This window comes from Amblyomma mixtum, chromosome 9, assembly GCF_055824585.1.
Source record: "Amblyomma mixtum isolate Tamu chromosome 9, ASM5582458v1, whole genome shotgun sequence".
NCBI classification, from domain to species: Eukaryota; Metazoa; Arthropoda; class Arachnida; order Ixodida; family Ixodidae; genus Amblyomma; species Amblyomma mixtum.
In genome coordinates, this window is record NC_143020.1 from 110,012,290 (window position 1) to 110,024,610 (window position 12,321).

General features: G+C 42.8%; 2 protein-coding genes across 3 annotated transcripts in view; one reads left to right on the plus strand and one right to left on the minus strand.

The window, feature by feature from the left end:
- Positions 1-12,321, minus strand: part of LOC149330688 (uncharacterized) — a 100,731-nt gene that overhangs the window by 43,004 nt on the left and 45,406 nt on the right. The gene's annotated exons all lie outside the window — the stretch shown is intronic.
- LOC149330689 (putative mitochondrial transporter UCP3) overlaps positions 1-12,321 on the plus strand; it is a 60,311-nt gene that overhangs the window by 7,727 nt on the left and 40,263 nt on the right. The window contains exon 1 of one of the 2 annotated variants that reach the window (XM_089561327.1): positions 7,524-7,584. The exons of the other annotated variant lie outside the window; for it this stretch is intronic. The gene's annotated coding sequence lies outside the window, so the exon portion shown is untranslated. Of the gene's footprint in view, positions 1-7,523; positions 7,585-12,321 lie in introns of those variants that run through there. 2 annotated transcript variants of the gene reach the window in all.

Sequence of the window (12,321 nt, forward strand, 5' to 3'; positions counted from 1 at the left end):
GGGAGATGACTTGGTCCTGTAGTGGGCGTAGTCAAGTTGATGATGATGATGATGATCCATCCCTTCAACTTTGCTTATCGTTTCTTTAGTTGTCGTCGTCTTCGCCAACTATAGATGTCGGGGGCATTACATTAAGCTTGCCTTTCCTGTCTAAGAAACTGAATGGAGCCCAAGACGACAAGGACAAGAGAGATCAAAGGAACATCGGGATGACTATACAGTAAACACGTTGGGATATTCTAACGCTCCAGATGTACCAGGAATAGGTTGAATGACTTTAAAGCAGGGTGTCGAACCGGAATTTTTTCGGGTTCTGTTCAGGTTCGGGTTCACACCTTTCGGGTTCAGTTCCGGGTTCAGCTCCAGAGTTACATTCCGTTCCGGTTCGAACCGGTTCGGACCATACTGAACCGGTTCAAACGGGTTCAGGACAAAAAATATTTAGAACGTAGATGGGTTTTAATCAACCTTTTTATGCTGTTTAATTTTTTTCTGGCGCATCGATACATAAAATAAAAGATGCAAAAATTCGTGTAATGCGAGATGTTCTCTTTCTGCCCACTTTGTTTACTGTCCACGGCAAAAAGACGTATTTACGGCAAGAGCGCCAAATGAAATGAAATCAAAATTATTGTATATCGGTTGTGTAAGCTATAACTCGTCTGATTAGCTATAAGGCGAAAAACCGATGGATTTTGCATATACAAAACCCTCCAGCTTGAGCAGTTTCGTTGATCCCGTGGCGCGAGTAATTGGTTATCCTGAAGCTATTGAGAAACGAAGCTGTCATTTATCGGCACCTGTATACAGACAGACACCTTTCCGTCGCCCCAAAACCGACTTGCAGTCACCTTTCAGTGATTTAAATCACCTCTTCGATATCGCCTTTGTGACTCGCGTTATATATCTCGAGCCCCTACAGCTCATTATCTTCAAAAACACAGATAATCGTGGCTTCTCGCTAGTACAGGGACAAATTACACGTTTAGCTTATTATGATGACGTCGACCTCTTTTGTTCTGATAAAAAGAGTGTGATAAAAAAAAAAAAACACGCTTGGATGGGTTGCGAACGCTTCTGTTCTGCACGGATGCAAATTGGTAACATCTTCGTTGGGATGTTGCGTTGCATCATTCTTGTAAATTCAGCATTGTGCTTGGAAGAAGGTATACTTGCACTACATAGCATTTTTGTAACTTTTTCGGAGGCGCTATCAAAGAGAGCCTGTGCGTCTACAGGTTTTTTGGGCCCGTGATAGAGTCTGATGAATCAGCTGTGCACCATTTGTCCACCAACTTGTTTCAGGGCATTTATTTTCAAAACTACAAAACATCCCCTTTTTTACCGCTGTGTTTAATAGGAGTCTAAGTGCTAGTATGTTTTTTCTGGACGTGGTCGTGAGAGAACTTTATGCTGATATATTTTGTTTGCTCACTATTCGCTTTTCCTTCGGACACCTGTACGACCTCTCCACAAGGCAAATGACTAAGGTTGTGATCGGACATTGCTTCCTCTACCCATATATCTGCAGCCTTATTTGGCCATTTTGATACCACTGTGTTCAAGCGAATTCAGCGGATGCAGTCATGCCCACTTATAGCGGCGGCCGCAGATATACGCTCGCCTATTACGAACGGGTACGGTGCTACCGTCAAAGTATGCATAAGGGAAACGGCAATTCGTCGCAGATACAACCAAAAACTTTGGCCGCACCACTCGGTTATAGCGAATGAGGAGGCGCCGTAAGCTACCCCTGGAGTTGAAAAGGTTGTGGAGATGAGAGAGCGCCTCTTAACCTTCACGACACCACCCGTGAAAGAACATGTCGACCCAAAAATGCAATAAAAGGCGGCACTGCAGTGCGCAACGCTAACCGGAAAGTCCGGCGTCTGGTAACGCTGTAAACGGTAATGTAAACACGGTAACGGTATGCTATAACTGTTTTGAAACAGTAAGTAACCGCCGGCCAAGCCTCCGTCGATGGCCTACGAGGGCAATCATTGCCTGCGTGTTCGCTGGCTGCGCAAAGCGTCCCAACTGGAAGAAGAACCGCGGTGGGCGCGAGACAAAGGCATCGCCGAAAGTGAAGCTACTGCTCATGGTCGTGCATCAACTAACAGCAGCGATTTGAGAAGTTTGAATGCTTTGCTGGCTAATCTGGTCACGTGGTATGCATTGCCTGTCCAGTCAGCTCTTTTTTTTTTTTTTTTGCGCTGCTACCATGTGCTGGTAGCGTCAGAGAGCGGACAGTGTCAATGATAAATTCCGTGCCATGAGAGCTCGCTGCTTTCGTGGCTGCATGAGCTCAGGAATGAAACAAGAAGCTCGAAACACACGTGATCAGACACATGCTGATTTGTGAAAACGCTTCGTTGATCCATAGCTGGCCAGATGTTTCCTCGGATAACTACGTTCCTGTGGACCACAAAATCGCAGAGGCGCGTGCTCTGACGAAGACGGTGAACACGTGTTTTCTTCTTTTTTTATTTCATTGCGCGTTTTCTTCTTTCAAATGATGCACTAGATAATAGAATGCGTGGATCACCGTGTGGTATTCGCCTACGGCTGCTGAATAATTTTGAGAAGAATTTATTCTCCCGCGCTGTTTCGGTCTCGGTTTCGTCAACCGAACGATGATGTAACCTGTAGTTGAACCGGTCACGTGAGGCACAGAAAAACTGTGATATAAACTCTGGTAGGTTGTTTTGAGTCACTGCTGCACTTAAACCAGCGTGCTTCACAGGCTAGAATTACAACCAACATGTTAGCAGTTATACTGCCGTTTTTTTCGTGCCTCATGTAACCTGAATTGAACTACACGTTAGAGCCATCGCTCTGTTGATAAAACCAAAACTGCGTCAAGAAGAAATTCAAATATAATTTATTTGTTGGTCGTAGGCGAATACCTCGGGGTGCTCCATGTGCACGAATGTCGAAAGCATCGTTTGAAAGAAGAAAAAATGCAAGCAAAAAATTGGTGTCCGTAGACCTTTATTGATTTATATCAGTGCTAACAATTTGATTAAAAGAATACGCACACATGTAAAGGGGGGAGTAATAACTCAATATTTCATATAAACCTGACGTACAATAATAATAATAATAATAATAATAATGCCTTTATTTTTCATCACAAGGATGAGGGAGGTAGAGAGAAAAAGCTAGGGATGTAGCTTGACGAGCTCTCGCCTCCCCAAAAATAGATATAAGTTGTGCAGGAAAAATATGCAGACAGCATAGCAGCATACCAGCAAAGCTTAGAAAAAGAAAGAAAAACGTGGCAGTAATACTAAAGAAATAAAGGAAGCATGAACAGAACCTAGTTTTTGACACAACTGCAACACTTTGTAGCGCGTAAAAATCAAACGTAAAGACAAAATTACATAAATATTACGAATTGCAAAATTGTAAACACATAAATTTAAACACAATTACAGAAATTACAATTCAAAAGTTACACCCGGTTACATATATTTGAAACAAAGTTTTGCAACTCTTTTTTTTTTCGAGTGCTCAATAGTCATGTTGTGGCTATGGCAGAGGTTAAGATAGTGCGGTAGACTATACCTAAGCATCTGTTGTCCATAACCAGTTCTGTATGCATAAATGTGCCATATTTCGTTGCTTCTTGTTTTGTACGATGCGTGTTTTTTGCATAATGAAGCCAGTGTGGCAATGAAAGGAGTATTGTTTTTATTTTCGGTTTTGTATTTAGAGAGTAAGCAGTATGCATATAAATCATTAATTGGCATTATGTCCCCTTTCTCAAAAAGTGGTTGGGATGGGTGGTCATATGCCACATTATATACTATTCTAAGAATTCTTTTTTGTTGGGTAAGTAATCTTCGGAGGTTTGTGAAAGATGTACTTCCCCATACCAAGTGACAGTAATTTAGATGCGAGCAGAACAATGAATTATACAGAAGCATTTTTACATTTACAGGGAGAATGTTTTTGTGAGCGTAAACTGTTCCTATGATACGGGATAGTTTAGGTGCTATGTAATTTGTGTGCTCGTCCCAAGACATTTTCTCATTGAAAAATACACCTAGTATTTACACAATGTCTGCTTATGTCTATCTCTGTTTATGTTTATGCCTTTCACAAAGTCTTCTGTTATAACCCTCATCTCAGAGTCTCGCTACTTCTGCCGCCATCAGTTCAAGGTTGAAGTGCCAAGCAGTAGCACCAACTTTTATTTTGCCTCATTCATCCACAAGACAGCTAAGGAATGGAACCACCCTCCCATATCCATTGCATACGTTACAAACTCCCGACTTACTCAAGAATGTTGATAACGATTAATTCTGGTGTCCAAGTATTGTTCTTGTATATTTCTTATTGCTGCTCACTCCTCTCTGCAATGCTTTGGCCTGCGAATAAACAAATAGATAATTAATTAATTAATTAATAAGTGCTTTAAAATTGGTGCCAGTACATTACAGAAGCGTCAATTAGGTTCCTTCCCAGACACCAGACATCATTCAATTTTGTCGTCGCATATACTGGGTGCCATTTCCGCACTTTCTAGCGCAGACAGCTTCGGATGGGTAAACATACGCGCTAAACTATCCCATTTTGTCTGTAAAAAAAAGTGTGCCGGGTTGCAAAAAAAGTGGGGCTGAACCGAGTCCCGAACCGGTTCGGAGCGGTTCCTTTGAATCGTTCCGGTTCGAGTTCCGTTCCAAGATGGCGAAAAAAATATGGGTTCGGTTCGGCTCCCGTTCCGGGTGAAAATTCGGGTTCGGTTCCGGTTTTGGGTTCAGGTTCGGTTCCGGTTCGACACCCTGCTTTAAAGGCTTGGGTTTCCTGGTCCGCCATCTTTCAGGTCGTCCCAATATGCGTCCTGTGATCACCGTTATGATCACCTTGTGCGTGCCCTCCTGAGAGCGCAGTTACTTGGAAGGTGTTTTACCAACATGGCCATGTTTCCGCAGCTGTTTTTTTTTTGTTTGTGAACAAACATTTGTGTGAAAGACGTTCTTTTAAGTGGGGGCTGCCACGAATGTCTCACCTGCGGTCATGCGGTAAAAGTGGGTCAAGAAATGTTTGAACACAGGGTGCTGGCGGTGGGGTCAAGCATCGTTTTCTGTGTCAGTCACTTTTTCACTGAAAGCGACGGCGAAAAGTTTTGGAGTTCTAAACTTTTTTCTACTTCTAAACCATCTCGGTAAACGAAATTTTCAGAGTGCTGGCGGTGGGGTCAAGCATCGCTTTCTGTGTCAGTCACTTTTTCACTTAAAGCGACGGCGAAAAGTTTTGGAGTTCTAAACTTTTTTCTACTTCTAAAGCATCTCGGTAAACGAAATTTCCAGAGTGCTGGCGGTGGGGTCAAGCGTCGCTTTCTGTGTCAGTCACTTTTTCACTGAAAGCGACGGCGAAAAGTTTTGGAGTTCTAAAATTTTTTCTACTTCGAAAGCATCTCGGTAAACGAAATTTTCAGCCTGATGGGGGAGAAATATAAGAAGAATAAGGAAAAATACATACCCTTCTCCGTTCGGTGCGAGCGCCACGGCATTCGCGTTAAGCACTATTTGCTGCGACCTTCACGAGTACATTATTGCAACTGGTAGGTAACCCTGTTAACTCCTTGTAAATTTCCACCGCATGTCCAAAAAGTGTAATTTCTTTTATTCCTGGCATTTCTAATTTCTTCAATTTATTTAAAAGTTTCAACAATAAATATATTTTTTCTAGTTTCAGTCATTCTACTATTCTACTCAGTTTTTTTTTTCACGCACAAATACTTCCTTCGCATTCCCCACCGTACCTTTGCCAATCCCCCACTATGGGTGTGTGCCACTACGTCAGAGGACAACAACAACTTGTCGCCTTCCATAGGAGTGGAGAACGGTAGTCCGCGTGCTGTCCCAAGATGTGCAGTTCCAACGCGAACAGTTGCAAGATCGCACAATAAATGTAGGCCGCATCTCGGTGGAGGAGAAATGCACAAACACGTGTGCTGGCAGCGCTCGTTAAATATCCCTAGGTGGTCGAAATCAATCAATCAATCAATCAATCAATCAATCAATCAATCAATCAATCAATCAATCAATCAATCAATCAAACATCCAACCAACTAAATAATAAATAAGTCATCCAATCAATCAATCATCCAATCAGTCAGTCAATCAATCAAACATCCAACCAACTAAATAATAAATAAGTCATCCAATCAATCAATAAATAAATAAATCAGTAGAGCGTTTAATCAATGATATGCAGTAGCAGTATAGTGATTAACTCTCCCTCGGCAATTAATATTTTTAATGGCTGAAATGATTAAACCAGTTGATTAGTTGCGCGGCCCTAATGTGATGCTTAGACATTATGTCAATGCATTAATGCAGCAAGTAATAAGGTCATTGCTTTACCATGTGGACCTGGGAAGTTTTTGAAGTTCATAGTTTTATAAGGCGCTAATGAATTGTTTGGTTTTACAGCTTATTTTATAGCACACATCATCTGAGAACAGCGGTTCTTCAACGTGCTAATGAAATGGTTCTTTGAGTAGATGAAAGAGATAGAACCATGACTGCTGCTACGATTTAGTGGGCGTTTGAAGAGCGTTCCATATAATACGTCGACTTGTGTGTTGATTCCTGATTTGACCGGCGAAAGCATCATACAAAACTTCCTTTGCATTTGAAAAAATAAATATGGCGTTTAGAAAAGAAAATACGAACTGCAAAGAGCTTTCTTCAGGTGTCAGAGCCTGCACTCATACATTCAGCTTTGACAACTTCCTTGGTGCAGAGCGACCATCTGTTTCCTTCCTCCGCTTATCAACAGCTTATAATGCGCGACGATTCTAGCCGGAAACAAAGGAATAAGGGCATTCCTCTCTTCGCGAAACGCCATGGCTTCGCCTTCCGGCAACAGAGTAGTTCGATTTCCTGGGAATCCGGTCCCCATGTCACTCTGCTTTATCTGCTTTGCTCTTTCACTTGTATTTTCCTCTCACCTAGTTTGGCCTGATGTCCCTTCCAGCCTTGGCCATCAGCTGCTTTCAGTGGCGCACTCCAGTAATGAAAACGAGTGCCGCGACATGTATTGAGCCGCCTGGGATAATGAATAAGGCGACCGTGAAAACAAAAGCAGACGGATGCGAAAAAAACAAACAAAATTGGTGCCTCGGTTATGAAAAGGCAGAAAAGCGGAAAGAAAGAAACATGGCGGCAATGAAATGCGAACGCAGACGAACGGGGGAAAAAACACACAAAAATGGCGCCCACGAGTTGTGAAAGCAGACGATGGCAAAAAGATAGTTTGTGTTTCTTCAGGTAGCGCAGGAAAATGAAAGACCGACGTCGGCGGCCAGAAACAAGGAAACGCAGAGGAATGGCGCGGGAACGGCGGGAAGTAAAGCAGACGAAAATTCAACTAAAAAATAAATAAAAGACGGCTAAGGGCGCGGGAAGGATTCAGTTGCCCTCGGCAACGACCGCGTCACTCTGACGTCAGAACCACGCCCCCCGGGGTCGCGCCGGCGATTGGCAGGCGTCCAGGGGTATAAAAAGCGCACCGGTCTCCGGCCGGCTCACTCGACAGCTGTTGTCGACCGGTCTTGTTCATCGCATCAAGGTGCGCTGCTTTGATTTTGGTTCCTTGCGTTGGTTTGCGGGTCCCTGGAGATCAGATCTGAGCCTGAGAGTTGGTGATAGCTTCGGCTGTGTTGAGATAAGTGTTCTAGGGTAGACATTTCGACTGTGCATGCTTTGGTGTGTTCGGACCAGCGGTCAAGATCCTGTAAGTCCGACTTACGAGATACTAGTTGCCTTTCCTTAAAGAGCGTTTCGACGCAGTTATATAAACGGCAGTGAGAGAAGCCGAAATTATGGTGTTGCAGAAACCTATCCAATGCTCGTGACAGTGTGTAACTTTTACGCAACACGAAGGTTTGTAGCTTGGCGAATAGTTTTGTCACTGTTCAGAAGGTGCTTAATTTCGACTCGACGTCTCAAAGGTCTCTAAGGAGAGGCTTCATGACCGTGAATAATGGCGTCACGCCTTTAGTTGCTGACCGTGAATAGGTCGAGGTTAGGCCCCCTTTTTGCTTATAGTGACGCAACCTTCTATAAAAAACTAAATGGTAACGTTTTGTGCATGTAACCTAGTCATGATAAACGTTCTAGGTTGCATTAATATTTCGAAGCAAATAGGGGCCATGTATGGAGTACTTGGATCGCAATACAGCATTGTTATATAATAGATAAAATTTCACCGCTGTAACTGACGACCCGGAATCATAATCACAGAAGATTTGTATAACAGCCTTCCCGAGCATACTACACGTATATTCTTGTATTCTCTTGAGCGCGCAGTATGCTATTTCTTTCTCACAGGTGCTGCTACTTCTTTTTAGAATACTAACTCACGCGTTTAACCAGTATAGTTTCGTTATTTAACCACTAATAGTTTTCGAAAATTGAAGCCAGCGTAAGCCAGTGTCTATCTCGCGGCAGGAGCGATTCCGAATTTGGTCCGCTGAATCTGATCCCAGAGGCACCCAGCTCATCTGTACTATCTGAAAATAAAGCATTTCAATACTTACAACTGTAACTTTTCACAATTTGATGCCACCTCAGCGCCTATGCTTTCGATTCGATAAAGTAATATGGGGCCTATTCGAAGGTGATTGTACCCATGCCTTTTGGCAGCAGATTTCGCACTCAAACTTGTCAAGTTTCACTGTCGACGCAATTTGCGCTACATATTAGCCACAATATTCGCACTAAAAGCGGAGATAAGATCTCTGCATTAGCTGCGCCTAAATTGAAGCCGTCTTGTCAACTGACAGTGTCCTAGTTTTATCTGCGTCGTCTGCTCAAAGCGGTCGCCATGGAAACAGGAGACCCGGCGTACATATTTCTCTGGAAGAGGTATTTCCCAACCGGGGATCGATCTGTTACTGGCGGCCCCATCATGAGAGACCTTTTGTAACCCCAAAATGCGTTCTTCATAAATACATAACTTGTTTTCGGGCTGGACATCTGTCTGAACTTCAAGGGGCTTCGGCTGCCGGCTTCAGAGTTGGGTTATGGAAAGCCCTCTGAGTCATCCAACTGCTTGTGGTTTGGAACGCTGTTTGAAATGAGGCCCTCGTTGTAATTCACTATTACTCATCGCTGGAAATTGTGGCCGTGGGTCAGTGAACTTCCCAATCTATGTGTTTCTCTTCTAGAGGCTGAGTTACAAAAATACATAAAGTATGACCCCCCTAATCCTAATGTATGGCTGTTCCATTTGGAATTCCCTCGCTGACATTAACAAGTTAAAATCGGTAGGAAAATGGACTACACGTTTCATTTTCCACCGATATCGAAGAAATATTTTTGCCACCTTCTAATTTGTCTGCTTTGGTTCCTGCAGCATTTGTCGGACGTCATCTTCCGTCGAAATTTTAACACTTCAACCCCTTTCCACTGAAACCATCCAGGAAGTACCATGTCAAAATTTCTAAGCCACTGTTAACTAGAAACTAGCATGCAGTGAACACTTAATCTTTACTTCGCGCACTGACATGTTTAAATAGAGATTTTTCGTTCACGTATCACAGAAAGTATATTGTATATATATATATATATATATATATATATATATATATATATATATATATATATATATATTCTGTGTTGCTTTCTGCCCCGTTTCCCCACCTCCTCATGGAGGTCACAGAGCGTAGAAATAGATAAATCATTAAATAATCGATATTCTTAGTGCAGTGGTCAAGTTCCGAACCTTCACTATGTTGCTCCGTTTAAAATCTGCCCGCCCCTTCGTTTTCTTACTTTTATCAGATTTTTACGACTGAACCCGGCTTTTCAAAGCAGCCTTATGCTAACTACACTTAACGTAACTTCCCTTCAGAGCAATCTTGATTGTGGTTATGGCCGTTTCTTGCGTTAGTAAACCACAGTTGCTTGTTCCCACAGTCGGTGTGGGAATTTGCACGCTATAGCCCTCGCTATGAATATTATTCAGGCAGTCTTAGGCCATTTCTTCCAATCTTACTTTTCAGAGTCACACAGACAACCGATAGAAAGTCTCTTTTGAAAAGTTTATAAGCAATGGGGGCTGTGGAATGGGCTTGTTTGACTGTTACGTGACTAAGGCGAGAGTGCAATATGCTTATCGCTGCCCGTAAGAACGGGGTGGAGGGGGGGCGGGGATGAGGCGTGGATGGCATATTTTTCTCCTGGTCTCTCTTGTAAACTACGTCATTCCGCTTTTTCCTCAGCTACGTGAGCGACATTGCGATGTGACCGGTGTGTGCAATGGACGCAGCTTTGTTCGAGGTTCGAACGAAACAGCCTTCCACTCTAATGGATGAGATGTGTTCCACTTTCATCGAGCGCCCCGGTTCGGTTGCCATGGACTCCGGAGGCGGCTCGCAGTTAAGTCAGGTGAAGGGGGCCTGGACTCTCGACAGCTCGGCGATCGATCCTAGCGGTTAAGCTACCTCGGCAACCGTTCGGGGCCTCCGTGAAAGAAGTAGGTCGCGTGAGATAGACTTGGCGAGAAAATTGGTCCGTAGTTGATTGCATCTCAGGTGCAGTGTTTAAGGTTTACCCTTATAAAAGTGGTAACAGACTTTTATAGATTTAACCGCCGTGGAGGCTCAGTGGTTATGGTGCTCGGCTGCTGACTCGAAAGACGCGGGTTCGATCCCGGCCGCGGTGGTCGAATTTCATTGTTGTCTAAAAGGCCCGTGTACTATGCGATGTCAGTGTACGTTAAAGATCCCCAGGTGGTCGAAATTTCCAGAGCCCTTCTCAACGGCGTCCCTCATAGCCTGAGTCGCTCTGGAGCGTTAACCGCATAAACCAAACCAAAATTTCTATAGATTTGTTTTAGACTGTATCGCCTTCATATAGATATTTTATTTTGTCTCTTCATAGACTATAGACTTTCTATAGACAAAAGTCTACTAAAAGTGTATGGCCATAAATCCAGACTGTCTATGAACTTTTTATAGAATTTGTATTGTCTATTTATTTATTTACAGACATACTGAGGACCACGGTTAGGTCCAAGCAGGAAGGGCACTTTACAAACTAACAAAAAATCAAATCAAATAAAACTACAAAATATAGAGCAATTCACATGGCAGTTCACAACATAAAGGGCACTTACAACATAGAGAATTTTAAAAGTAATAATACCTTAAGACATGCGAGGAGCTCTGAGCATACTGTATAGACTACTCTGTAAGATTTGTTTATAGGAACCCTACAGACCGTATGGAGAAAAGTCTGTGGAAAGTATATAGACTGTCTAAAGAAATTTTTGTAAGAGGCAGCCTCACGTAGCTCCGCCAGGGCTTGGAAGGATGTCGTAGTTGGGAGGCCCTGATCAATCTGGAATACCTGGGCTTCGACAATGTGCGCTGATGTCGCACAGCACACGAGCGATTATGAATTTCATTTCCAGTACGACTTAGGGTTCGGCTCATCAGAGTCGCGACAGCTCAGCCTTCGCCGCGAACCTATAAGTCAGGAGACATTATGCTATGACAAAGATATGCAGGTGGATTGAAAGTAACAGAAAAAAAATAAAAATTCAAAATTTCGAAAACTATAGGCAATTGCACGATGAGGTTTCCAGAGAAATCCACAAAGAAGTGATTTTTATTTTATAGTCTAAAAATTTTTCTGAGGGAATAGTCATTCAGCACCGACAGGTGACACTCAAATTTTGTCAGTAAATTGCGGATGAATGGATCGAAGATAGGAGCACCCCCTTTGAAATGGGGTGGTGGCGGTTGCCACTATGCTGAGTTTTTTTCTTTATATTTTTAAATTTAAGCAGTCCATCACACTTAACAGTAGTATATATAAATTCGCGCTTTTTTGTTTAATTGCTACTTGTAATCCTGAACTTGTAATCCTAAGTCACCACCCTGCTTTTCAGCCACCAATTAGTCTTCCAATAGATTTTGCTAAGTTCTAACATAGATTCATTCACATGTCATTTGTTATCTCTAAACTCTAGAACCTGAGGGAGACTGACTGCATCGGAATCGACATCCGGATGGGTTATTGCAAATTCTAGTATCAGATGTTGAATTGGTCCTACAGGTTTACCACTCACTGCGCATGTATCTTCTTCATAGTTGATAGCCGCGCGTTTTAAGACTCCCTGGTCAAGCTTCAATGATTTAAGCGCTAGTTCTTGATTTATCAGAGAACTACTCCTTTCTAACCTACCTTTTCAAACTTCCGTACAGTTCTACACTAAGCTTCTTTTCCATTGAATTTATCCAGTGTTTACCATCTGCGTTTTTACCTGTTGTTTAAGTCCCTTTATTTCTCCGTACTT